This window comes from Pseudophryne corroboree, unplaced genomic scaffold (assembly GCF_028390025.1).
Source record: "Pseudophryne corroboree isolate aPseCor3 unplaced genomic scaffold, aPseCor3.hap2 scaffold_450, whole genome shotgun sequence".
Lineage (NCBI taxonomy): Eukaryota > Metazoa > Chordata > Amphibia > Anura > Myobatrachidae > Pseudophryne > Pseudophryne corroboree.
Genome location: NW_026970072.1, coordinates 156,427 through 181,871, shown reverse-complemented (window position 1 = coordinate 181,871; position 25,445 = coordinate 156,427). Strand labels below are relative to the sequence as shown.

Sequence of the window (25,445 nt, the reverse complement as noted above, 5' to 3'; positions counted from 1 at the left end):
CTCAAGGAGTTTGGAGGCAAAAGGGAGGAGAGAGATGGGTCGGTAGTTGGAGAGAGTGTTTGGATCAAGGGTAGGTTTTTTAAGAATAGGAGAGATGAGAGCGTGCTTGAAGGCAGAGGGGACAGTGCCTGATGAGAGGGAGAGATTAAGAAGGTGGGAAAGATGGGAAAAAGCAGAAGAAGAGAGGTGGCAAAGGAGGCGGGAGGGGATTGGGTCAAGTGGGGAGGTGGTGAGGGGACAGGAACGAATGAGGGCCATGACTTCCTCTTCAGATGCATGGGAGAAAGATGACAGAGTTGGTGCGAGGGATGGGGAGGGTTCGTAAGGGTTGGGAGAAGGCTGGTTACTGATAGTCTGGTGTGATGTGATGTCCTGACGTATGGAGTCAATTTTGGATGTGAAGTAAGTGGCAAAGTCAAGAGCAGAGAGTGAGGAAGGGAGACGAGGTGGAGGTGGGCAGAGGAGTGAGTTGAGAGTGGCAAAGAGGCGCCGGGGGTTGGAAGACTGGGAGGAGATGAGGTTCTTGAAGTATGACTGTTTAGCAAGAGAAAGGGCAGCACTGAAGGATGAGAGCATAAGTTTGAAATGGAGAAAGTCTGCCTTAGAGCGTGATTTCCTCCAGTGTCGCTCAGCCGTACGTGAGCATTTTTGCAGATATCTGGTGCATTTGGTGTGCCAGGGTTGAGGTGTTAATTTGTGAGGGTGAATAGTGGTTGGTGGAGCAACAGAGTCAAGAGCAGAAGTAAGGGAAGCATTGTATGTGGAAGTGGCTTGTTCAGGGCATGAGAGAGAGAGAATAGGAGAGAGAGGTGAGTCAAACAGGGAGGAAAGGAATGTGGTGTCAATAGCTTCAATGTTACGCTTAGTGATGGTAGCCTTAGGAGGTAGAGATGGGGAAGTCGAGAGAGATAGGTTGAAGGAGAGCAGGTGGTGGTCAGACAGGGGAAATGGGGAGTTGGAAAAATCAGAAATATCACAGCGGTGAGTGAAGACCAGATCCAGTGAGCTCCCATTCACATGGGAGGGTGAGGAGGTCCGCTGGGAGAGACCAAGTGAAGAGGTGAGGTTAAGGAGTTTAGAGGCAGGGGATTGTGTGGGGATGTCAATATGGATGTTGAAATCGCCTAGGATAATGGTGGGAATGTCAGAAGAGAGGAAGTGAGGAAGCCAGGAAGCAAAGTTGTCGATTAATTTGGAAGCAGTGCCAGGGGGGCGGTAAATGACAGCTACTCTAAGATGGACTGGTTGGAAGAGGCATATGGCGTGGACCTCAAATGTAGAGAATATAAGGGATGGTTCTGGTGGTATGAGTTGGTAGGAGTAACTAGAAGGTAAAAGGACCCCAACACCACCCCCATGGCGACCCCCAGGTCGGGGTGTGTGTGTGAATGTAAGGCCCCCAGCAGAGAGAGCAGCAGCAGAAGTAGTGTCAGAGGGCGTAATCCAAGTTTCAGTAATGGCTAGTAGGTGTAGGGAGTTGGAAATGAAAAGGTCATGAGTGGGGACCAGTTTGTTATAAACAGATCTGGCATTCCAGAGGGCACAGGATAGGGGGTATGAGTTTGTGGGAGAGATGTGAATTAGATTTTCAGGGTTGCTGTAGCGATGAGGTGGGATTAAGTTTGAGGGCAGGGATGATGAGAGAGTAGTGATGGTACGGGTGCCTGAGATAGGAGGGGAAACTGCAGGAGGTGGGCAGGGAGGGAGGTCAGTGTGATGTGGATGGGGGTGTGGGGAGGTGACAGGGAAGGGAGAGAGGGAGCAGGGCTGAGTTGTGGGGTAGCAGGACCATGGGGCAGAGGTGAATGAAAGTGGGGTAACAGGAAAGGTGGGGGAAGGAAACAGAGGGATGGAGGGGAGACAGAGGAGGGGAGAGAGGAGGAGGTGGAGGAGACTAGGGGGGAAGGCTAAAGATACATTATTAGGTAGACACTGAGTGATGTGGGGAGTACAAGAAAACCTTGACATAGTGTTAAGTAGGTAAATAGGTTGAGGGAAAGTGGAAGTAGGAGAGGAGACTAAGGCAATCCGAGCAGAAGAATTGCAGAAATGCAGGTGAGAAAAGCAGTGTAGGCTCAAGGGGTGTAGATTTAGTATGAAATGAGTCAAAAGCGTAGATAAAGTGGGTGCAGAAAAGTATTTAGAGTGTAAGAAATGAAAGGATTGTGAGAGGTTTAAGAAGCAATGGTAATTATGTTAGATGTTTTAAGTGTTTGCAGGTAAAATTGCATTGATGCAGCTGTGCTTAAAAAACAAAATTACAATAATACAGATACAGGCATTTGTAGGTGAAATGGATGGTTTATGAAATGTCCAAGTAAGGTAGTTCTGTGCTATGTAATCAGATGCAACAATCAGGAGGTGAGTGATCTGAGGAGTAAGTGACTCACATTTGTTATTAGTTCTTCAGTTTTCTTTGTTTTGTTAGATTGGTGTGCTTCTGTTTTCCTTCTTTTTCACTTCGATTGAACGCTGATTGAACACTGCTGTTATGTGTCAATTTTATCACGCTTTGATAAAAATGCACGCTTAGATCAATAAATGCACAGCCAAATGGCTTTGCACAGCCTACACCATTGGACTTAAGTAGAAGACTATTACAAGTGAAACCAATAATTGAAATCTGTAACCACACCCCACCCCCTCAAATGCCAGGCAATAAATTACCTTAAAAACAACATCCAGGCATTCCACAAAGATTAAACTGGGTCTATATCATTCAAAACTTTAAAAAAGTACTTCAAAATCCCATACTATGCAATAATGTTTCAATTTGCATTACCCAGCAGAATTAGCTTTGCATATATAGATATAGTGCAGCAGAATATATTGGTGGTTGTAGTCAATTGTAATTACTCAGCAGAATTAGCTTTGCATATATAGATATAGTGCAGCAGAATATATTGGTGGTTGTAGTCAATTGTAATTACCCAGCAGAATTAGCTTTGCAAATATAGATATAGTGCAGCAGAATATATTGGTGGTTGTAGTCAGTTGTAATTACCCAGCAGAATTAGCTTTGCATATATATAGTGCAGCAGAATATATTGGTGGTTGTAGTCAATTGTAATTACCCAGCAGCAGCTCTACTGCACTCATCACCAGTGCTCACAATATATATAATGCTATATACTATGCCATAGTGGTGCTTACTATATAACACCTCCTACTGCGTTCCCCCTGGCAATGAGCATGACACCCAGAGAGTGAAACCCCTGGCAATGAGCATGACACCCAGCACGTGAAACTCTTGGCATTGAGCAGTTTTTGTAAAAGTAATTAGAAGCTTTACTGTAGGGCATAGTGTATCACAGATATTGTGGTGAGTGACATAATATGTTCCAAAGGGCATTAATGTGTGGGGCTTAACATGGTGGAAATTACTGTACTTTTTTCCCTGTGGTGGCCGAGGTCTGTTGGTGCAGGGTCAAGAACTGGGGTGTAAGGTAGTCTTTGCCTGCAAGGCTACGCCCATTTTATGGAGACCATACCCATTTTTGCGAGGTCACGCCCCCCCATCCCGTCCGGAGCGCTCACGCAAATATAGTTTTTTTTTATATATATATATATATATATATATATATGGGGGAGGGGCACAATTTTTAATGCCAATGGTGGCGGGGGGCACGCATTTGAAGCCAAATTGTTTAGAAACACCCCTGCAAGAAAATATCTGTAAATCCAATGTTACCATAAGTGTGGCATATACCTGCGCTTGCTCGCGGGGTGAGAACATCTCCCTAATTGAATTCAGCGATATGAATAGAGGTTGTGCAGCAGCCACAGAAAGGGTTAATCTCTGCAGCTTGTCACTAAATTACATTGTTGCAATTTTAGCTGGGAGCTGCAATAATTACTCTAATATATAACACAGCCAACACTTCTATATTCACACAATATACTGCATGGTGAATATAGAAGTGGTGCTTACTAAACAGCACCTCCTACTGCATTCCACATCACCGCTGGTCACACTCATATCAGGCCCATAATGCTGTATACTATGCCATAGTGGTGCTTACTATATAACACCAGGTGCTGTGCAGTGGTCAAAACACACTAACTGGTCCCATGCTGTTGTTGAACTAAAGGCCTATACACACGATGAGATTCGGTCTATGCTAATAGGTTTAAAAAGGTTACATAAAAGCTACTTTATGTATTTATTCATTAAAGTTTTTAAGTTGTATTTTACAACCATACAATGATATGATATATTCCATAGACAAAAAACCTTACGGTTTCACAGGTCCCATTAAGGCTTCTTACACATGATCTGGCATTTCAGAAACCTGTTGTGACTCTTCCACTCAAACTCCAAAAAGCAATGAAATTCCGATTATTAAGGCTGACGCCTTAATGGACGTGTTCCTTGCGCAATACAGATATGGTATGCCATCACAGCCTGTGGGTAAGTTTAGATTCAGCACTCTCACAGAGTGAGATTGCTGTCACTCACACAATGGTGGAGCTGCTAATTCACAGATTTGTGTGCTCATTGGAATACACACATGCAGTCTATGCAACTGAAGGTCTGAGCGGAAGACAAAGATGCTCGGATGAGGTAAGAGTGTTGTTGATTGGAGGGAGAAGACAGAGCATTGTGGATGGGGGTGTGTGGATCGAGGGAAGACTAAGTAGCATTGATGGGTGGGGACAAAGAAACACGGGATAATTCAGACTGCAGCGACCGCAGTCTAAATTAGTTTGTGGGGTGCGAAAGCGCAATGGCCGCACTGTGCATGCGTACCCGGGAGCCCAGTGAGGGGAGGGGGAGGGCCTGACATGCGGGGCGGACAAGCCCTGTGCTGGGCGTCACATCGCATGTTAGAGTAAATGATTGTAGATGTGCGAAATTTGGCATATCTACAATCAATTCTGAATTGATTGTAGATGGGGGGTTAAGACAGATGGGGGAAAGACAGTTGCACAGATGGTGAGGAGACAGCTGCGTGGATGGGTGGACAGTGCCGTGTGGATGAGGGGGAAAAAGCAGCACAGATGTGGGAGGGGTAAGAGCAGTATAGATGGAAATAAATGGCATGGATGAGGAAGGCAGAGCAGCATGGATGAGGGGAATACAGTCCCAACATCAGAGGGGATAAGTATTTTTACCTCCCCTTGGGGGGTGGCAGCTAGGCCTAATCCTTGGGTGGGTTGGATAGGGAAACCCCCCCCCCCCCCAATAGTGACCCACGAAACTTACCTTCAGGATGACAGCTATATGAATAGGGTAAGAGTGGTGTGGATAGGGGGTAGATTAAGCAGCAAGTATGGGAAGGGAGACAGAGCGGTGCAGATGGGGGAAATGGTGCAGATGGGTTGAAAACACTGGCACGGATGGGTAGAAAACTGGTGCAGATGGGAGAGAAGACAGTGTGCCCTGTACTGGAGGAGACAGAGTGACGTTGAAGAGGGAAACACTGAGCAGCACAGAGAGAAGGAAACGGTGATACAGACAAGGCACAGGTGGGGAAAGACAGATGGTACAGATAAGTTAGTACAGACTAGCACAGATGGAAGAACACAGCAGTAGGGATTGGGGAAGACAGGGCAGCATGGGGGTGTATAGGGGAAGTAAGTGTAGATGCATAGACCGTAGATGGGGTATTATAGTTTTAGCAATTAACCAAGATGTTTGAGGGAGCTAAATCTGTAGACTAAATGAGATGGATGTATGGAGTGAGAAGGCTGTTGTAAAATGGTGGGATTGTTGTGGTGACCGAATGGGATGGTTGTGGGCACTGTGTGGGATGGGAGCTCCACAACACTGCTCAGACCTTCAGTTGCATAGACTGCATGTGTGTATTCCAATGAGCACACAAATCTGTGAATTAGCAGCTCCACCATTGTGTGAGTGACAGCAATCTCACTCTGTGAGAGTGCTGAATCTAAACTTACCCACAGGCTGTGATGGCATACCATATCTGTATTGCGCAAGGAACACGTCCATTAAGGCGTCAGCCTTAATAATCGGAATTTCATTGCTTTTTGGAGTTTGAGTGGAAGAGTCACAACAGGTTTCTGAAATGCCAGATCATGTGTAAGAAGCCTTAATGGGACCTGTGAAACCGTAAGGTTTTTTGTCTATGGAATTTCATAGCTTTTTTTCAATTTATTTTTTGTAATTCAGAAATGTAAAATTTCACTGTAAGAATAAACATTTGATTTTTTTTAAATGTTTAACAATAACACACCCCTGGCAACAAGCATTTCCCCTGGCCACAAGCATTACAAACCCCTGAAATGAGTATGACACCTGTCCCAGAGCATGAAATCCCTGGCAATGAGCAAGACAGCAAGCCTAAGAAACCCCAGGGAACAAGCATGACACCCAGCGTGTAGAAGCTTTACTGTAGGGCATAATGTATCACGAGCATTAAAGTGTGGGGCATATGGTGCAGTGTGGGGCTTAATATGGTGAAATTTTTTTTTTCCCTGTGGTGGCCAAGGTCTGTTGGTGCAGGGCCAAAAACTGGGGTGTAAGGTAGTCTTTTCTGGTGAGGTCATGCCCATTTTAATGAGCACACGCCCCTTGCCTGGAGCACAGCATTATGCAGCTTTTACATTTCCACAATGGCGGAACAGCGAAAGAGACACAGACCACGGGCAGCATGAGAGAGAGAGAAAGACCAGGGGCAGCAAGAGAGAGACAGACAGACCAGGGGCAGCGAGAGAGACAGAGATACCAGGGCCAACGAGAGAGACAGAGACAGACAAAGGAAGTGGCGGAATTAGAGAATAGTGGGCCCAGGTGCAACAATATGCATTGGGCCCCTCTCCCTTACTAAAATTAGGGATCGCATGAACCACAAAAAAAACTGTAAGTGGGTGACTGAAGTAGGGGAGACAGGGAGATAGTATGCAAGTAAGGCAAGAGTGACAGGTAGATAGTGGGTGACTGAGGCAGGGGTGACATGAACATAGTGGGTGACTGAGGCAGGGGTGACAAGTAGAGAGTAGATGACTGAGGCAGGAGTGACAGGTAGAGTTGGTGACTGAGGCAGGGGTGACAGGGAGATAGTGGGTGACTGAAGCAGGGGTGACAAGGAGATAGTGGGTGACTGAAGCAGGGGTGACAGGGAGATAGTGTGCGAGTAAGGTAGGAGTGACTGGTAGATAGTGGGTGACTGAGGCAGGGGTGACAGGGAGATAGTGGGTGACTGGTGAGGCAGGGGTGACAGGGAGATAGTGGGTGACTGAAGCAGGGGTGACAGGGAGATAGTGGGTGACTGAGGCCGGGATGACAAGTAGAGAGTAGATGACTGAGGCAGGGGTGACAGGGAGATAGTGGATGACTGAGGCAGAGCTGACAGGGAGATAGTGGGTGACTGAGGCAGGGGTGACATGGACATAGTGGGTGACTGAGGCAGGGGTGACAAGTAGAGAGTAGATGACTGAGGCAGGGGTGACAGGGAGATAGTGGGTGACTGAAGCAGGGGTGACAGGGAGATAGTGGGTGACTGAGGCCGGGATGACAAGTAGAGAGTAGATGACTGAGGCAGGGGTGACAGGGAGATAGTGGATGACTGAGGCAGAGCTGACAGGGAGATAGTGGGTGACTGAGGCAGGGGTGACATGGACATAGTGGGTGACTGAGGCAGGGGTGACAGGGAGATAGTGGGTGACTGAGGCCAGGGGGACAGGGAGATAGTGGGTGACTGAGGCAGGGGTGACAGGTAGAGTTGGTGACTGAACAGGGGTGACAGGTAGAGTTGGTGACTGAGGCAGGGTGAGAGTGGGTGACTGAGGCAGGGGTGACAGGGAGATAGTGGGTGACTGAGGCAGGGGTGACAAGTAGAGAGTATATGACTGAGGCAGGGGTGACAGGGAGATAGTGGGTGACTGAGGCAGGGGTGACAGGTAGAGTTGGTGACTGAACAGGGGTGACAGGTAGAGTTGGTGACTGAGGCAGGGTGAGAGTGGGTGACTGAGGCAGGGGTGACAGGGAGATAGTGGGTGACTGAGGCAGGAGTGACATGGACATAGTGGGTGACTGAGGCAGGGGTGACATGGACATAGTGGGTGACTGAGGCAGGGGTGACATGGACATAGAGGGTGACTGAGGCAGGGGTGACATGGACATAGTGGGTGACTGAGGCAGGGGTGACAAGTAAAGAGTAGATGACTGAGGCCGGTATGACAGAGAGATAGTGGGTGACTGAGACAGGAGTGACAGGTAGAGTTGGTGACTGAGGCAGGGGCGACAGGGAAATAGTGGGTGACTGAGGCAGGGATGACAGGGAAATAGTGGGTGACTGAGGCAGGAGAGACAAGGAGATAGTGGGTGACTGAGGCAGGGGTGACAGGGAGACAGTGGGTGACTGGGGTGGTCTTCTGTTTGCCGGTGGCCGGACTCCTAACGATCAACATACTGGCGCCGGAATCCCGACCGCCGGCATACCGACATCTTTTCTCCCTCTTGGGGGTCCATGAGCGCCCTGGAGAAAGTATAGATAGCATGGCGAGCCACCGTGCTCATTTGCGCTTGCCCGGGTGTAGCAGGGTATGCTGGCGGCCGGGCTCCCGTCGACCAGCATACTGGCGCCGGAATCCCGACCGCCGGCATACCGACAGCTGGGCAAGCGCAAATGAGCCCCTTGCGGGCTCGCCATGCTGCGGGCACGGTGGCTCGCCACGCTATCTATACTTTGACTGAGACAGGGCTGACAGGGAGATAGTGGGTGACAGGTATAGAGTGACTAAGGCAGAGGTGCAGAAAGATGGCGGCCGCAGTGTGCGACCCTGTCCCAGTGGTTTCCCTCCCTGGGTCCCCACTCACCTCACACTGTGATCCAGGCTCTCTCTTTAAGCAGTGCAGCAGGTGTGCGAGCACACCTCGGGAGGACATGAGAAGGCAGCAGCAGCACCCTCCACATATGGTACTCTCCGCGATGTAATGGTCAGGCCGGCCCTGTATATACACTCACATAGTAAAAGACAAACATATAGCAAAACATACATACACACATATGACAAAACACACAAACAGCTAAACACACATAGCAAAAAAGGAGATTTTACTCACCGGTAAATCTATTTCTCGTAGTCCGTAGTGGATGCTGGGGACTCCGTAAGGACCATAGGGAATAGACTGGCTCCGCAGGAGATAGGGCACTCTAGAAAAGAATTAGGTCTACTGGTGTTCACTGGCTCCTCCCTCTATGTCCATCCTCCAGACCTCAGTTAAGGAAACTGTGCCCGGACAAGCTAACATTACAAGGAAAGGATTTTGGAATCCAGGGTAAGACTCATACCAGCCACACCAATCACACCGTATAACTTGTGATAACCAAATACAGTTAACAGTATGAACAATACAAAACATCAGATAACCTGATGTAACATAACATAACCCTTTGTTAAGCAATAACTATATACAGTATTGCAGAAGAAGTCCGCACTTGGGACGGGCGCCCAGCATCCACTACGGACTACGAGAAATAGATTCTTATTTTCTCTAATGTTCTAAGTGGATGCTGGGGACTCCGTAAGGACCATGTGGATTATACCAAAGCACCCAAACGGGCGGGAGAGTGCGGATGACTCTGCAGCACCGAATGAGCAAACTCAAGGTCCTCCTCAGCTAGGGTATCAAACCTGTAGAACTTTGCAAATGTCTTTGATCCCGACCAAGTAGCTGCTCGGTAAAGTTGTAATGCCAAGACCCCTCGGGCAGCCGCCCAAGAAGAAGCCCACCTTACTTGTGGAATGGGCCTTTACTGATTTCGGAGGCGGCAATCCAGCCGCAGAATGAGCCTGCTGAATCGTGTTACAGATCCAGCGAGCAATAGTCTGCTTTGAAGCAGGAGCACCCAACTTATTGGATGCATACAGGATAAACAGCGACTCCATTTTCCTGACCTTGGCCGTTCTGGTCACATAAATCTTCAAAGCCCGCACTACATCTAGTAACTCGGAATCCTCCAAGTCCCCTGTAGCCACAGGCACCACAATAGGTTGGTTCATATGAAATGATGACACCACCTTGGGCAGAAATTGTGGACGGGTCCGCAATTCTGCCCTGTCCATATGAAAAACCAGATAGGGGCTTTTATGTGACAAAGCCGCCAATTCCGACACATGCCTGGCTGAGGCCAGAGCCAGCAGCATAACCACCTTCCACGTGAGATATTTTAACTCCACAGTTTTTAGTGGTTCAAACCAGTGTGATTTTAGGAAACCCAACACCACGTTAAGATCCCAAGGTGCCACTGGAGGCACAAACGGGGGCTGTATATGCAGCACTCCCTTCACAAAGGTCTGAACTTCAGGAAGAGCTGCCAGTTCTTTTTGAAAGAAAATGGATAGGGCCGAAATCTGGACCTTAATGGATCCCAATTTTAGGCCCAAAGACACTCCGGATTGTAGGAAATGAAGGAACCGGCCCAGCTGGAATTCCTCTGTAGGAGCCCTCCGGGCTTCACACCAAGCAACATATTTTCGCCATATACGGTGATAATGCTTAGACGTTACAACCTTCCGAGCCTTTATAAGCGTAGGAATAACCTCATCCGGAATCCCCTTTTCTGCTAGGATCCGGCGTTCAACCGCCATGCCGTCAAACGCAGCCACGGTAAGTCTTGGAACAGACAGGGCCCCTGTTGTAACAGATCCTGTCTTAAGGGCAGAGAACATGGGTCCTCTGTGAGCATTTCTTGCAGATCCGGATACCAAACTCTTCTTGGCCAATCCGGAACAATGAGAATTGTTCTCACTCCTCTTCTTCTTATGATTCTCTGTACCTTGGGTATGAGAGGAAGAGGGGGAAACACATAAACCGACTGGAACACAAACGGTGTCACTAGTGCGTCCACAGCTATCGCCTGAGGGTCCCTTGACCTGGCGCAATACCGCTGTAACTTTTTGTTTAGACGGGACGCCATCATGTCCACTTGTGGCAGTTCCCACCGGTCTGACACCTGTGTGAAGACTTCTGGATGAAGTACCCATTCTCCGGGGTGGAGGTCGTGCCTGCTGAGGAAGTCTGCTTCCCAGTTGTCCACTCCCGGGATAAACACTGCTGACAGTGCTCTTACATGATTCTCCTCCCAACGAAGAATCCTGGTGGCTTCTGTCATCGCCACCCTGCTCCTTGTGCCGCCTTGACGGTTTACATGAGCCACTGCGGTGATGTCTGATTGAATCAGCACCGATTTGTCTCGAAGCAGGTTTACTGCCTGACTTAGGGCGTTGTATATGGCCCTTATTTCCAGGATGTTTATGGGCAGACAAGTCTACTGACTTGACCACAGGCCTTGGAAATTTCTTCCCTGCGTGACTGCTCCCCACCCTCGGAGGCTCGCATCCGTGGACACAAGGACCCAGTCCTGAATGCCGAATCTTCGGCCCTCGAGAAGGTGAGCACTCTGCAGCCACCACAGCAGAGACACCCTTGCCCTGGGGGATAGGGTGATCAGCCGCTGCATCTGTAGATGTGATCCGGACCACTTGTTCAACAGATCCCATTGAAAGGTCCTCGCATGGAACCTGCCGAAGGGAATGGCCTCGTATGATGCCACCATCTTTCCCAGGACTCGCGTGCATTGATGCACTGACACCTGTCTTTGTTTTAATAAGTCTCTGACTAAGGTCATGAGCTCCTGAGCCTACTCAGTCGGGAGATAAACCCTCTTCTGGTCTGTGTCCAGAATCATGCCCAGGAAGGGCAGACGAGTCGTAGGGATCAACTGCGACATTGGGATATTCAGAACCCAGCCGTGTTGCTGTAACACCTCCTGAGAGCGTGCTACACTGATCAGCAACTGTTCGCTGGACCTCGCCTTTATAAGGAGATCGTCCAAGTACGGGATAATTGTGATTCCTTGCTTTCGCAGGATCACCATCATTTCTGCCATTACCGTGGTAAATATTCTCGGTGCCATGGAGAGACCAAACGACAACGTCTGGAATTGGTAGTGACAATCCTGTACCACCAACCTGAGGTATTCCTGATGAGGTGGATAAATCGGGACATGCAGGTAAGCATCCTTTATGTCCAGCGACACCATAAAATCCCCTTCTTCCAGGCTCGCAATGACTGCTCTCAGCGATTCCATCTTGAACTTGAACCTTTTCAGGTAAACGTTCAGGGATTTTAAGTTCAAAATGGGCCTGACCAAACCGTCCGGTTTCGGTACCACAAACATTGTGGAATAATACCCTCTCCCCCGTTGAAGGGGGGGGGGGGACCTCCACCACCACCTGCTGGAGATACAATTTGTGAATCGCAGTTACCACCAACTCCTTTTCTATGGGGGACGTTGGCAGAGCCGATTTGAGGAAGCGGCGAGGGGTATCTCTTCAAATTCCAGCCCGTACCCCTGGGATACTATCTGTATAACCCAGGGATCCGCCTGTGAGCGAACCCACTGATGGCTGAAATTTCGGAGACGCGCCCCCCACCGACCCTGGCTCCACCTGTGGAGCCCCAGCGTCATGCGGTGTACTTAGTTGAAGCCGGGGAGGACTTCTGTTCCTGGGAACTAGCTGTGTTATGCAGCTTCCTTCCTCTACCCTTGCCTCTGGCAAGAAAGGACGCACCTCGGACTTTCTTACCCTTCTGTGAACGAAAGGACTGCATTTGATAATACGATGCTTTCTTAGGTTGTGATGGAATAAATGGTAGAAAATTTGACTTTCCAGCCATAGCTGTGGCCACTAAGTCCGACAGACCTTCCCCAAATAATTCCACACCCTTGTAAGGCAAAACCTCCATGTGCCGCTTAGAGTCGGCATCACCTGTCCATTGTCGAGTCCACAGGCCCCTTCTGGCTGAAATCGACATAGCATTTATCCTAGAGCTCAGCATGGCAATGTCCCTCTGAGCATCCCTCATATACAGGACAGTGTCTTTTATATGCCCCAGTGTCAGTAATATAGTATCCTTGTCCAGGGTTTCCATCTCTTCAGATAACATATCTGCCCATGCTGCTACAGCACTACACATCCATGCCGACGCAATGGCCGGTCAAAGCACGGTACCCGAATGTGTGTATATGGACCTTAGGATAGCTTCCTGCTTTCTATCTGCAGGATCTTTTAAGGCTGCCGTATCCTGTGACGGTAGCGCCACCTGTTTAGACAAGCGTGTCATGCTCCTGAGGAAGCTGGTGTGGACATAGACCAGCGAAACGCGTTGAGCCATTACTCTCATATGACCACGGGCATCACACTGATTTTCACCTGGCATTCTCTGGTAACACCTTGGGACTCTTTTCGAATCCTCAAGAACCTCTACAAACGGTACCGTTTCTGACGTCTCCATTTGTTCCCCTGCTGCTATTGGACCTCGATCTGCAATTGAGAACCAAGGGGACCTTCAACTGAGACCATGGTAATATTTCCAACCATTTATTCATGAGGATTACTTGGAGGACAGAGTTCTAGCCAGACCACCAGTGATATTGCCCCACTTGAATGGAAGTGGTCAATAAGCCATCAGAGAGACTCTCAATTTTCCATTAGGATATTATTGCTACTAATTTTATTTATATGTGATTATTATTTATCATTTTATTCATGTGCTATTTACATATTTCTTAGATTTAATTAAATATGAGATATTTTAAATTGTTATAATTGTTTTCGTTCTTTATTTTGAGAAACAGCCGGCGCCAGTATCTACTTTTCCCTAACTCAGTAATATAGTATCCTTGTCCAGGGTTTCCATCTCTTCAGATAACATATCTGCCCATGCTGCTACAGCACTACACATCCATGCCGACGCAATGGCCGGTCTAAGCACGGTACCCGAATGTGTGTATATGGACCTTAGGATAGCTTCCTGCTTTCTATCTGCAGGATCTTTTAAGGCTGCCGTATCCTGTGACGGTAGCGCCACCTGTTTAGACAAGCGTGTCAACGCTTTGTCTACCCTCGGGGCGGATTCCCAGCGTAACCTGTCCGATGGCGGGAAGGGGTACGCCATTAGCATCCTTTTGGGGATCAGCAGTTTCTTATCTGGTGATTCCCACGATTTCTCACATAACTCATTTAATTCATGAGACGGGGGAAAGGTCACCACTTGTCTCTTTTCCCCAAACATATTATCTCTCTTCTCAGGGACAGGGCTTTCCTCAGAGATGTGTAACACCTCCTTCATAGCTATAATCATATATCTTATAGCTTTGGCCATTTTAGGTTGTAATCTGGCCTCCTCATCATCGACGCTAGAGTCAGACTCCGTGTCGATATCTGTGTCAACAACCTGGGATAGTGGACGCTTTTGAGACCCTGACGGCCCCTGCGTAGCAAGATCAGACTGTCCCAAGGCTTCTGCTTTATCTAGCCTTTTATGTAAGGAATTAACATTCTCATTTAAAACCTTCCACATATCCATCGAATCCGGTGTCGGCACCGGCTGCGGCGACACCACACTCATTTCCTCCCGCTCCGCCTCCACATAGCCTTCCTCGTCAAACATGTCGACACACGCGTACCGACACACCATACACACAGAGGAAGCTCTTTTGAAGACAATTCCCCCACCAGGCCCCTCGGAGAGACAGAGAGAGAGTTTGCCAGCACACACCCCAGCGCTATATGACCCAGGAAAAAACACAGTAACTCAGTGTTTACCCAGTAGCTGCTGTATTATCTGTTTTGCGCCTAAATTTATGTGCCCCCCCCTCTTTTTTCACCCCTCAACCGTGATTCTGCAGGGGAGAGTCTGGGGAGCTTCCTTCCAGCGGAGCTGTGAAGAGAAAATTACGCTGGTGAGTGCTGAGGAAGAAGCCCCGCCCCCTTCTTGGTGGCTTTCTGTCCCGCGATTTTGTGTGAAAAAAATGGCGGGGGCTCATGCAGACATACAGTGCCTACCTGTATGTCTGCTTACTTTTGCCAAAGGTACCTTATTGCTGCCCAGGGCGCCCCCCCCTGCGCCCTGCACCCTACAGTGACCGGAGTGTGTGGTGTGCTGTGGGAGCAATGGCGCACAGCTGCAGTGCTGTGCGCTACCTTGTTTGAAGACTGAAGTCTTCTGCCGCCGATTTCTTCATCTACGCCGTGCTTCTTGCTTCTGGCTCTGCGACGGGGACGGCGGCGTGGCTCTGGGATCGGACCGCCAATGGTTAGTACCTGTGTTCGATCCCTCTGGAGCTAATGGTGTCCAGTAGCCTAAGAAGCGCAACATATCCCGCAGTTGGTAAGGTTTGCTTCTCTCCCCTCAGTCCCACGTAGCAGAAAGTCTGTTGCCAGCAGAAGCTCTCTGAAAATAAAAAACCTAACAAAATACTTTTCTTTCTCAGCAAGCTCTGGAGAGCTCACTAAGGTGCACCCTTCTCGTTCGGGCACAGATTCTAACTGAGGTCTGGAGGAGGGACATAGAGGGAGGAGCCAGTGCACACCAGTAGACCTAATTCTTTTCTAGAGTGCCCTATCTCCTGCGGAGCCCGTCTATTCCCCATTGTCCTTACGAAGTCCCCAGATCCACTTAGGACGTTAGAGAAAATGGATTTTAATACCTACCGGTAAATCCTTTTCTCTTAGTCCGTAGAGGATGCTGGGAACTCCAAAAGGACCATGGGGTATAGACGGGATCCGCAGGAGACATGGGCACTTTAAGACTTCAAATGGGTGTGAACTGGCTCCTCCCTCTATGCTCCTCCTCCAGACCTCAGTTATAGGAACTGTGCCCAGGGAGACGGACATTTTGAGGAAACGGATTTTTGTTAACTAAGGGTGAGATACATACCAGCTCACACCACAACACACCGTACAACATGGCTTTTAACCAAATACCAGTTAACGGAATGAACCAAAATCAGCAACAGGCTGATCACAACTGAAACAGAACTTTTGTGTAACATAAGCAATAACTATAACAAGAACTGCAGATAGTGGAGGTCATTCCGAGTTGTACGCTCGCAAGCTGCTTTTAGCAGCATTACACACGCTAAGCCGCCGCCTACTGGGAGTGAATCTTAGCTTCTTAGAATTGCGAACGACGGATTCGCAATATTGCGATTAGCACACTTCTTAGCAGTTTCTGAGTAGCTCGAGACTTACTCTGCCATTGCGATCAGTTCAGTCAGTATCGTACCTGTTTGACGTCACAAATACGCCCAGCGTTCGCCCAGGCACTCCCCCGTTTCTCCAGCCACTCCCGCGTTTTTAAAAAATACGTCAGCGTTTTTTCACACACACCCATAAAACGCTCAGTTTCCGCCCAGTAACACCCACTTCCTGTCAATCACACTCCGATCATCAGAACGAAGAAAAATCCTCGTAATGCCGTGAGTAAAATACCTAACTGCATAGCAAAATTACTTGGCGCAGTCACACTGCGGACATTGTGCATGCGCGTTAGCGACTGATCGCTTCGTTGCGGAAAAAAACAACGAGCGATCAACTCGGAATGACCCCCAAAGTCCGCACTGGGACGGGCGCCCAGCATGCTCTATGGACTAAGAGAAAAGGATTTACCGGTAGGTATTAAAATCCTATTTTCTCCTATGTCCTAGAGGATGCTGGGGACTCCAAAAGGACCATGGGGATTATACCAAAGCTCCAGAACGGGCGGGAGAGTGCGGATGACTCTGCAGCACCGATTGAGCAAACATGAGGTCCTCATCAGCCAGGGTATCAAACTTGTAGAATTTTGCAAAAGTGTTTGAACCCGACCAAGTAGCTACTCGGCAAAGCTATAACGCCGAGACCCCTCGGGCAGCCGCCCAAGATGAGCCCACCTTTCTGGTATGATTTGGCATGGTCAGCGCGCTCTGGGGGGGATATAAGGGAAAAATGGGAATATAGGGTATTGCGGGATGGGAGTGGTACTTGGATAAGTGATTGTGTTGACTGTTTGCGCCTGATTGTAGGTTTTGCACCAATGATCAATCTGATATGGTTTCTATCTGAACTCTTTATTTGTAAATTAGATATGATTAGGTCAGCATCCTAATTTCAATATTGTGTTTGGTCCTTGTCCCACAGTTCCTTCACCACTGTCAGGTGTGTCCTGCAGACTACCCTTTGCAAGGTATACCTTCCTATTGGTATACCGATTGGACCCCAGCTCAGGTAAATGTCAAGTGTACCCTGTGGGTCACCTTTACCATAGGTGTGGTGGATGCCTATGTGCCCTCTGAACTGCGTCCTATTTGAATGTTTGGGGTATGACTAGTGCGGCGTCCCGCCTGTCAGTCCCCTCTTATGTGCGGCTCTGGGTTGTGTGGTCATAGGCTGTGTGTTTTACACTTACCGCCGGGGGCAGGTAACTACCTGCCGCCGGTGACCGCGTCTCTTCCTTCCACAACCTCAGGCCTGGTCCTCTGTGTCCGCGTCCTCCGTCTCCTTCAGTCCGCCGCGTCTTCCTTCTCCTTCAGTCCGCGCGCTTCTCCTGCAGCAGCCGGTCTCCTCCGTTCCCGGGTCCCGTTCTGTCACTTCACCGATGGCCCTTCACCGATTTCGGTAACGGCAATCCAGCCATAGAATGCGCATGCTGAATCGTATTACATATCCAACGTGCAATAGTCTGTTTAGAAGCAGGAGCCCCAATCTTGTTGGGAGCATACAGGACAAACAGTGCCTCTGTTTTCCTAATACGAGCTATTCTGGCGACATAAATCTTCAAAGCTCTGACTACATCGAGAGAATTTGAATCAGCCAAAGCTTCAGTAGCCACAAGCACCACAATAGGTTGGTACATGTGAAATGAAGAAACCACCTTTGGTAGAAATTGTTGACGAGTTCGTAATTCCGCTCTATCCACATGGCAGATCAAATAGGGACTCTTGTGAGACAAGGCCACTAATTCTTGCGGATGCCAAGGCCAATAGCAAGACCACTTTCCAAGTGAGGAATTTTAACTCAACCTTCTGTAAAGGTTCAAACCAATGTGACATAAGGAACTGCAACACCACGTTAAGGTCCCATGGTGCCACCGGGGGCACAAATGGAGGTTGGATGTGCAGCACACCCTTCACGAAAGTCTGAACTTCCGGAAGGGAGGCCAATTCTTTTTGAAAGGAAATCGATAAGGCCGAAATATGGACTTTAATGGAGCCCAACTTTAGGCCCGCATCCACACTGGCCTGCAAAAAATGTAGAAAACGACCCAGCTAAAATTCTTCCGTAAGAGCCTTCTTGGCTTCACACCAAGACACGTATTTTCTCCAAATACAGTGATAATGCTTCGTCGTTACCTCCTTTCTTGATTTAAGCAGTGTAGGGATGACTTCACCGGGAATACCCTTCCGGGCTAAGATCTGGCGTTCAACCGCCATGCCGTCAAACGCAACCGGCCCTTGCTGTAACAGATCCTCTCTTAGAGGAAGAGGCCAGGGATCTGCTATGAGCAGTTCCTGAAGATCCGGATACCAGGCCCTCCGTGGCCAATCTGGAACAAAGAGTATCGCCTGAACCCCTGTTCTTCTTATGAGGCTTATCACCTTTGGAATGAGTGGTAGTGGAGGAAACACATAGAACGACTGAAACACCCAGGGCGTCACCAGGGCGTCCACCGCACTGGCTTAAGGGTCCCTCAACCTGGAACAATATCTCTGAAGTTTCTTGTTGAGGCGAGACGCCATCATGTCTATTTGAGGAATTCCCCAATGACTTGTCACTTCTGCAAAGACCTCTTGATGAAGACCCCACTCTCCAGATGGAGATCGTGTCTGCTGAGGAAATCTGCTTTCCAGTTGTCCACGCCTCGAATGAAGACCGCCGAGAGAGCGCCTGTATGTTTTTCCGCCCAGCGGAGAACTCTTGTGGCCTCCGCCATCGCTGCTCTGCTTCTTGTTCCGCCTTGGTGGTTTATGTACGCCACTGCTGTTATGTTGTCCAACAGGAGATGTTCCGCTTGTAGAAGGCCGTTGTAGATGGCTCTTAATTCCAGAATGTTTATGTGCAGACAAGCTTCCTGGCTTGACCATTTTCCATGGAAAATTTCCCTCTGTGTGACCGCTCCCCAGCCTCGGAGACTTGCATCCGTGGTCACCAGGATCCAATCCTGGATCCCGAACCTGCGTCCCCCTAGGAGGTGAGAACTTTGGAGCCACCACAGGAGAGAAACTCTGTTCCTGGAAGATAGGCTTGTTTTCCAGTGCATGTGCAGGTGAGACCCGGACCACTTGTCCAACAGGTTCCACTGAAACACCCTGGCATGGAACCTGCCAAACGGAATGGCCTCGTAGGCCGCCACCATCTTCCCCAGCACCTGAGTACATTGATGAATCGACACTCTTGCCGGTTTCAGAATCCCTTTGACCATGTTCTGGATTTCCAGAGCTTTTTCCACCGGGAGAAAAACTCTCTGCAGGTCCGTGTCCAGAATCATGCCCAAGAATGACAGCCGTGTTGTCGGAACCAACTGTGACTTTGGCAAATTCAGGAGCCAACCATGTTGTTGCAGCACTGTCAGGGAGAGCGCAACGTTTCTTAGTAACTGCTCCTTTGATCTCGCCTTTATCAGGAGATCGTCCAAGTACGGGATAATTGTGACACCGTGCTTTCGCAGGAGCACCATCATTTCCGCCATTACTTTAGTGAAAATCCTCGGAGCCATGGAAAGCCCAAACGGCAACGTCTGAAATTGGTAATGACAATCCTGAACAGCAAACCTCAGGTAAGATTGATGTGGAGTATATATGTGGACATGTAGGTAAACATCGACTGACACCATAAAATCCCCCCTTCCAGACTGGATATCACTGCTCGGAGAGATTCCATTTTGAATTTGAATCTTTCAAATACAGATTGAGGGATTTTAAGTTCAGAATCGGTCTGACCGAGCCATCCGGCTTTGGGACCACGAACAGGCGTGAATAAAACCCTTCTCCCCGTTGTGACGGGGGTACCGCGACAATGACTTGTTGTTGACATAGCTTTTGTATTGCAGCGCACACTACTTCCCTTTCCAGAAGAGAAGCTGGCAAGACCGATTTGAAAAATCGGTGAGGGGGCACGTCTTGAAACTCCAGTTTGTACCCTTGGGTCACAATTTCCAGCACCCAAGGATCCATGCCTGAGTGAGCCCAGATCCGACTGAAGAGCTGAAGACGTGCCCCCACTGGTGCGGACTCCCGCAGCGAATCCCCAGCGTCATGCGGTGGACTTGGTAGAAGCCAGGGAGGACTTCTTCTCCTGGGGGCTTGCCACAGCCGGCGATCTTTTTCCCCTTCCCTTACCTCTAGCGGCAAGGAAGGAGGACCCTCGTCCTTTTTTGAATTTATTAGACCGAAAGGACTGCATCTGATACTGAGGCGTTTTCTTTTGCTGTGGAGGGACAAAAGGTAGAAAAGATGACTTACCCGCAGTAGCTGTAGATACCAGGTCCGCGAGGCCTTCACCAAACAAAACGCCACCTTTATAGGGCAGAGCCTACATAGCCTTTTTAGAGTCAGCATCACCATTCCATTGATGAGTCCACAACGCTCTCCTAGCTGAGATTGCCATGGCATTGGCCCTTGATCCCAAGAGGCCAATATCTCTCGCAGCCTCCTTTAAATAGACCGCTGCGTCCCTAATATGACCCAGCTTCAAATGCACGCTATCCCTATCCATGGTGTCTATTTCAGATGACAAGGTATCTGCCCACTTTTCAATAGCGCTACTCACCCATGCCGATGCCACGGCCGGCCTGAGCAGCATACCCATAGTGACATAAATAGATTTCAAGGTAGTTTCCTGCTTACGATCCGCAGGATCCTTTAGGGCTGCAGTGTCAGGGGACGGTAGCACCACCTTCTTGGACAACCGTGCTAGAGCTTTGTCCACTGTGGGTGTTGACTCCCACCTTACCCTATCCTCAGAGGGAAAAGTATATGCCATAGAAATTCTCTTGGGAATCAGTAACTTTTTATCAGGAGTTTCCCAAGCCCTTTCAAAAAGAGTATTCAGTTCATGAGAGGGAGGAAATGTTACCTCAGGTTTCTTTCCCTTATACATACAGACCCTTGTCTCAGGGATATGTAATACGTCCCTTATTGCCACAATCATGTACTGAATGCTCTTAGCCAGTTTAGGATTCAATTTGACATCACTATAGTCGACACTGGAGTCCGAATCCGTGGCTGTATCTGTGTCTGCTATCTGGGTAAACGAACATTTCTGTGACCCCGAGGGGGTCTGAGTTTGTGACAAAACATCTCCCATTGATTGTCTCCATGCTTGGTTCTGAGACTCAGATTTGTCTAATCTTTTATGCAACAAAGCCACACATGCATTTAAGACACTCCAGATATCTACCCAATCAGCAGTCGGCGGTGCGGACAGATTTACTCCCACATTCTGTTCCGCCCCCACACCAGCTTCCTCCTGGGAAGAGCATTCAGCCTCAGACATGTCGACACACACGTACCGACACCCACTAACACACTGGGCTATAGGGGACAGACCCACAGTAAGGTCCTTCAGAGAGAAAGTATGCCAGCTGACGACCAGCGCCTCACCCGGTCTGAAGGAATATACAATGTCCCAGACCTAGCAGCACTTTTATATATAAATATATACAACACCAAATTTGGTGTGCACCGCCCCTGTTTTTGCACCCTGTTACTTGTGACAGAAGTGAAGGGCCATGACCAGCTTGCTGTGAAGAGAAAATGGCGCTGATTAGAGCTGGAGGACGAAGCCCCGCCCCCTAAATGGCGCGCTAGTATCCCCCTTTTATTTATACTGGCGGGGGTCTGTATACAGTGCCTATGCACTGTATACTGCTGTGCCTGTCCTTAAAAGAGGTTTAATTGCTGCCCAGGGCGCCCCCCCTGCGCCCTGCACCCATTTAGTGCCGCTTGTGTGTGGGAGGAATGGCGTGCAGCGTGACCGCTGCGTGATACCTCCGAAGATCTGAAGTCTTCTGCCGCCTTCACTGAAGTCTTCTTTGCTTATGTTACTCACCCGGCTTCTTTCTTCAGGCTCTGTGAGGGGGGCAGCGGCGCGGCTCCACGATGCAGGGAGCCTGTTGCCAATAGTGCTCCCTGAAAATAATAAACCTAACAAAAGTCTTTTCTAGAGAAACTCTGTAGAGTTCCCCTAGTGTGTGTCGAGTCTCTCTGGGCACAGAATCTAACTGAGGCATAGAGGGAGGAGCCAGTTCACACCCATTTAAAGTCTTAAAGTGCCCATGTCTCCTGCGGATCCCGTCTATACCCCATGGTCCTTTTGGAGTCCTCAGCATCCTCTAGGACATATGAGAGAGAGAGAGAGAGAGAGAGAGAGAGAGAGAGAGAGAGAGAGAGAGAGAGAGAGAGATAAATACTTACCATCTCTCCTCGCTGGCAGTCAGGCTCCTCGTGGTGGCAGATCCCGGGCAGCTGCTGGGAAGAAGGAGGAGGAGGGAGGGGGACAGGAGCCGCTGCAGCGCTATGTAATTGGTAGTAGACCGCTGCAGCAGTCCCCTCTCCTTCCGTATTGGCTGGCCGCTGCTGTGAATGCTGGGATGAGGGAAGCGCATCCCAGCATTCACAGCAGCGCCGGGCAGCCAATGCTGAAGGAGAGGGGACTGCTGCAGTGGCGCTTACTACCAATGGCACACACGTAGTTACGGCGCTGCTGTACATCCCTACACCCGTACACTGCCGCTCTCATACATCCGTACACTGCATCTCTCATACATCCGTACACTGCATCTCTCATACATCCACACACTGACGTTCTCATACATCCGTACACTGACTCTCTCATACATCCGCACGCTGACGCTCTCATGCATCCGCACGCTGACGCTCTCATGCATCCGCACGCTGACGCTCTCATGCATTCGCACGCTGACGCTCTCATGCATCCGCACGCTGACGCTCTCATGCATCCGCACGCTGACGCTCTCATACATCCGCACGCTGACGCTCTCATACATCCGCACGCTGACGCTTTCATACATCCGCACGCTGACGCGCTCATATATCAGCACGCTGACGCTCTCATACATCCGCACGCTGACGCTCTCATACATCCGCACGCTGACGCTCATACATCCGCACGCTGACGCTCTCATACATCCGCACGCTGACGCTCTCATACATCCGCACGCTGACGCTCTCATACATCCCCACGCTGACGCTCTCATACATCCCCACGCTGACGCTCTCATACATCCCCACGCTGACGCTCTCATACATCCCCACGCTGACGCTCTCACACATCCGCACGCTGACGCTCTCACACATCCGCACGCTGACGCTCTCACACATCCGCACGCTGACGCTCTCACACATCTGCACGCTGACGCTCTCATACATCTGCACGCTGACGCTCTTACATTCATACGTCCGCAAGCTGACGCTCTCATACATCCGCACACTGATGCTCTCATACATCCGCACGCTGACGCTCTCATACGTCCGCACGCCGACGCTCTCATACTTCCGCACGCCGACGCTCTCATACGTCCGCACGCCGACGCTCTCATACGTCCGCACGCCGACGCTCTCATACGTCCGCACGCCGACGCTCTCATACGTCCGCACGCCGACGCTCTCATACGTCCGCACGCCGACGCTCTCATACGTCCGCACGCCGACGCTCTCATACATCCGCACGCCGACGCTCTCATACATCCTTACCCTGACGCTCTCATACATCCGTACCCTGACGCTCTCATACATCCGTACGCTGACGCTCTCATACATCCGCACGCTGACGCTCTCATACGTCCGCACGCTGACGCTCTCATACTGCCGCACACTGACGCTCTCATACGTCCGCACGCTGGTGCACTTATACATCCGTACTCTGACGCAATCATACATCCGCATATACCTATACCCATATATGCACACAGCCGTACATTTATACACACACACACACACACACACACACAGCTGTACAAATATACAGTCACACACTTATACACACAGCCACACACTTATACCCATATATGCACACAGCCACACACTTATACACATATATACTCACAGCCACACACTTATACACATATATACTCACAGCCACACACTTATACACATATATACACACAGCCACACACTTATACCCATATATGCACACAGCCACACGCCTATACACACAGCCACACACCTATACCCATATATACACACAGCCACACACTTATACACATATATACACACAGCCACACACTTATACACATATATACTCACAGCCACACACTTATACACATATATACTCACAGCCACACACTTATACACATATATACTCACAGCCACACACTTATACATACATGTTCACTTATAGATGGTGCCTCCCTTACCTTAACACATGACAATTACATGGCAGCATATCACAATGTCCAGTATTGCAGCTCAGAGCCATTCCTCCCCTCAGTTTCACACATTGCAGGAAGGCAGCAGTGACCCGTGTAGCCACGCCCCCTGATCGGACTCCTCTGTAGTTTCACTTTCACAGCTGTGCTGACACTGACAGTAGTATGCCATGCTGCTCTGCAGGCCCTAGGATTTCCCCATGTCCTAGGTAGTTGCCTATAGCTAGGGCCAGGACTCTGGAGCATATGACGAGCGCTGACAGTGGGCATGTGTCCTGTGCCTCCTGCCCGGCACTCGCACCATAGTAACCCACCCACACCCAAAATACTGTCATCAGCAGGGGGCGGTACAGGTGGCCGGTGCCCTCCCGGCTCTTGGAGCACATGAGTGTCAGGTAGAGGAGGAGCATAGAGCGGGAGATAGGGTCACAGAGGATCCTTAGTAGCTGCTGGTAACCTCCGATTCTCATGCCTCCGCAGGTAGTGGAAGCCAGTCACTGCAGATCCAGCGGGTTACACAGATCAGGCTACCCGCCGGTGAACTGCAGTCTTTGCACCGGTGACGGTCCCAGCGAGCGCATGAATCACTAGTGCACAGCGCTGCTGGGAGCCTCGTCCAGGAACACTCTGCCGAGGTTGTCACTGCTGAGAGGCAATCGTGATGGGGACAGGCAGGGGCGACTAGCTGCCCGCTCTGTCTTCCTGTCACATGTGCAGCAGTAACAGGGCGGCCGGCCAGGCAGCAATGTACACAGTCACATAGAGTAGAAGAGCACATTTGAATTTGCCGCCCCATCTGGCATTGCGGCACACACATGAATAAATTAAGTGACGTCATCTAAACTGCCTGGCCACGCTCACAGCACAATACGGATGTAATATATTTTTACTGACACGACACCATAGCTAAAAAAAGACTCAGACAGCATCCACTCAGTCCCAAAACACCCCCCAATCATTTTGTATAATACATATAGATCTAATTATTTTTATAATCACAAAATAAATTGGCTATGTGAGGAGTGATCAGCCATATTGCTCCACTCAAGTGAAGCTACTCTCTGTACACCCCCTGCTGGCGGCCACTGCGCAGGCGCAACAAATTGAAAAGCCCTATCTTTAAAATGGGGCATATTTTACTTAATTAAAAAAAAACTATAACTTTCTCAAAAACCACAACCCCAAAAGGCACTACACTGGGACATACTCTGTCTAATAAAACAAACCCCAAGTCTTTCTTTGTCCTCTACCCTGAGTTATGCCT

General features: G+C 49.4%; 1 long non-coding RNA gene across 1 annotated transcript; it reads right to left on the bottom strand.

Moving 5' to 3' along the window:
* Positions 1-8,586: 8,586 nt before the first annotated feature.
* Positions 8,587-25,238, bottom strand: LOC135026855 (uncharacterized). Its single transcript, XR_010223427.1, has 3 exons — positions 24,170-25,238; positions 22,209-22,262; positions 8,587-8,914 (listed from the first exon to the last, which is right to left on the bottom strand). It is a non-coding gene; the product is annotated as an uncharacterized LOC135026855 (long non-coding RNA).
* Positions 25,239-25,445: the final 207 nt, after the last annotated feature.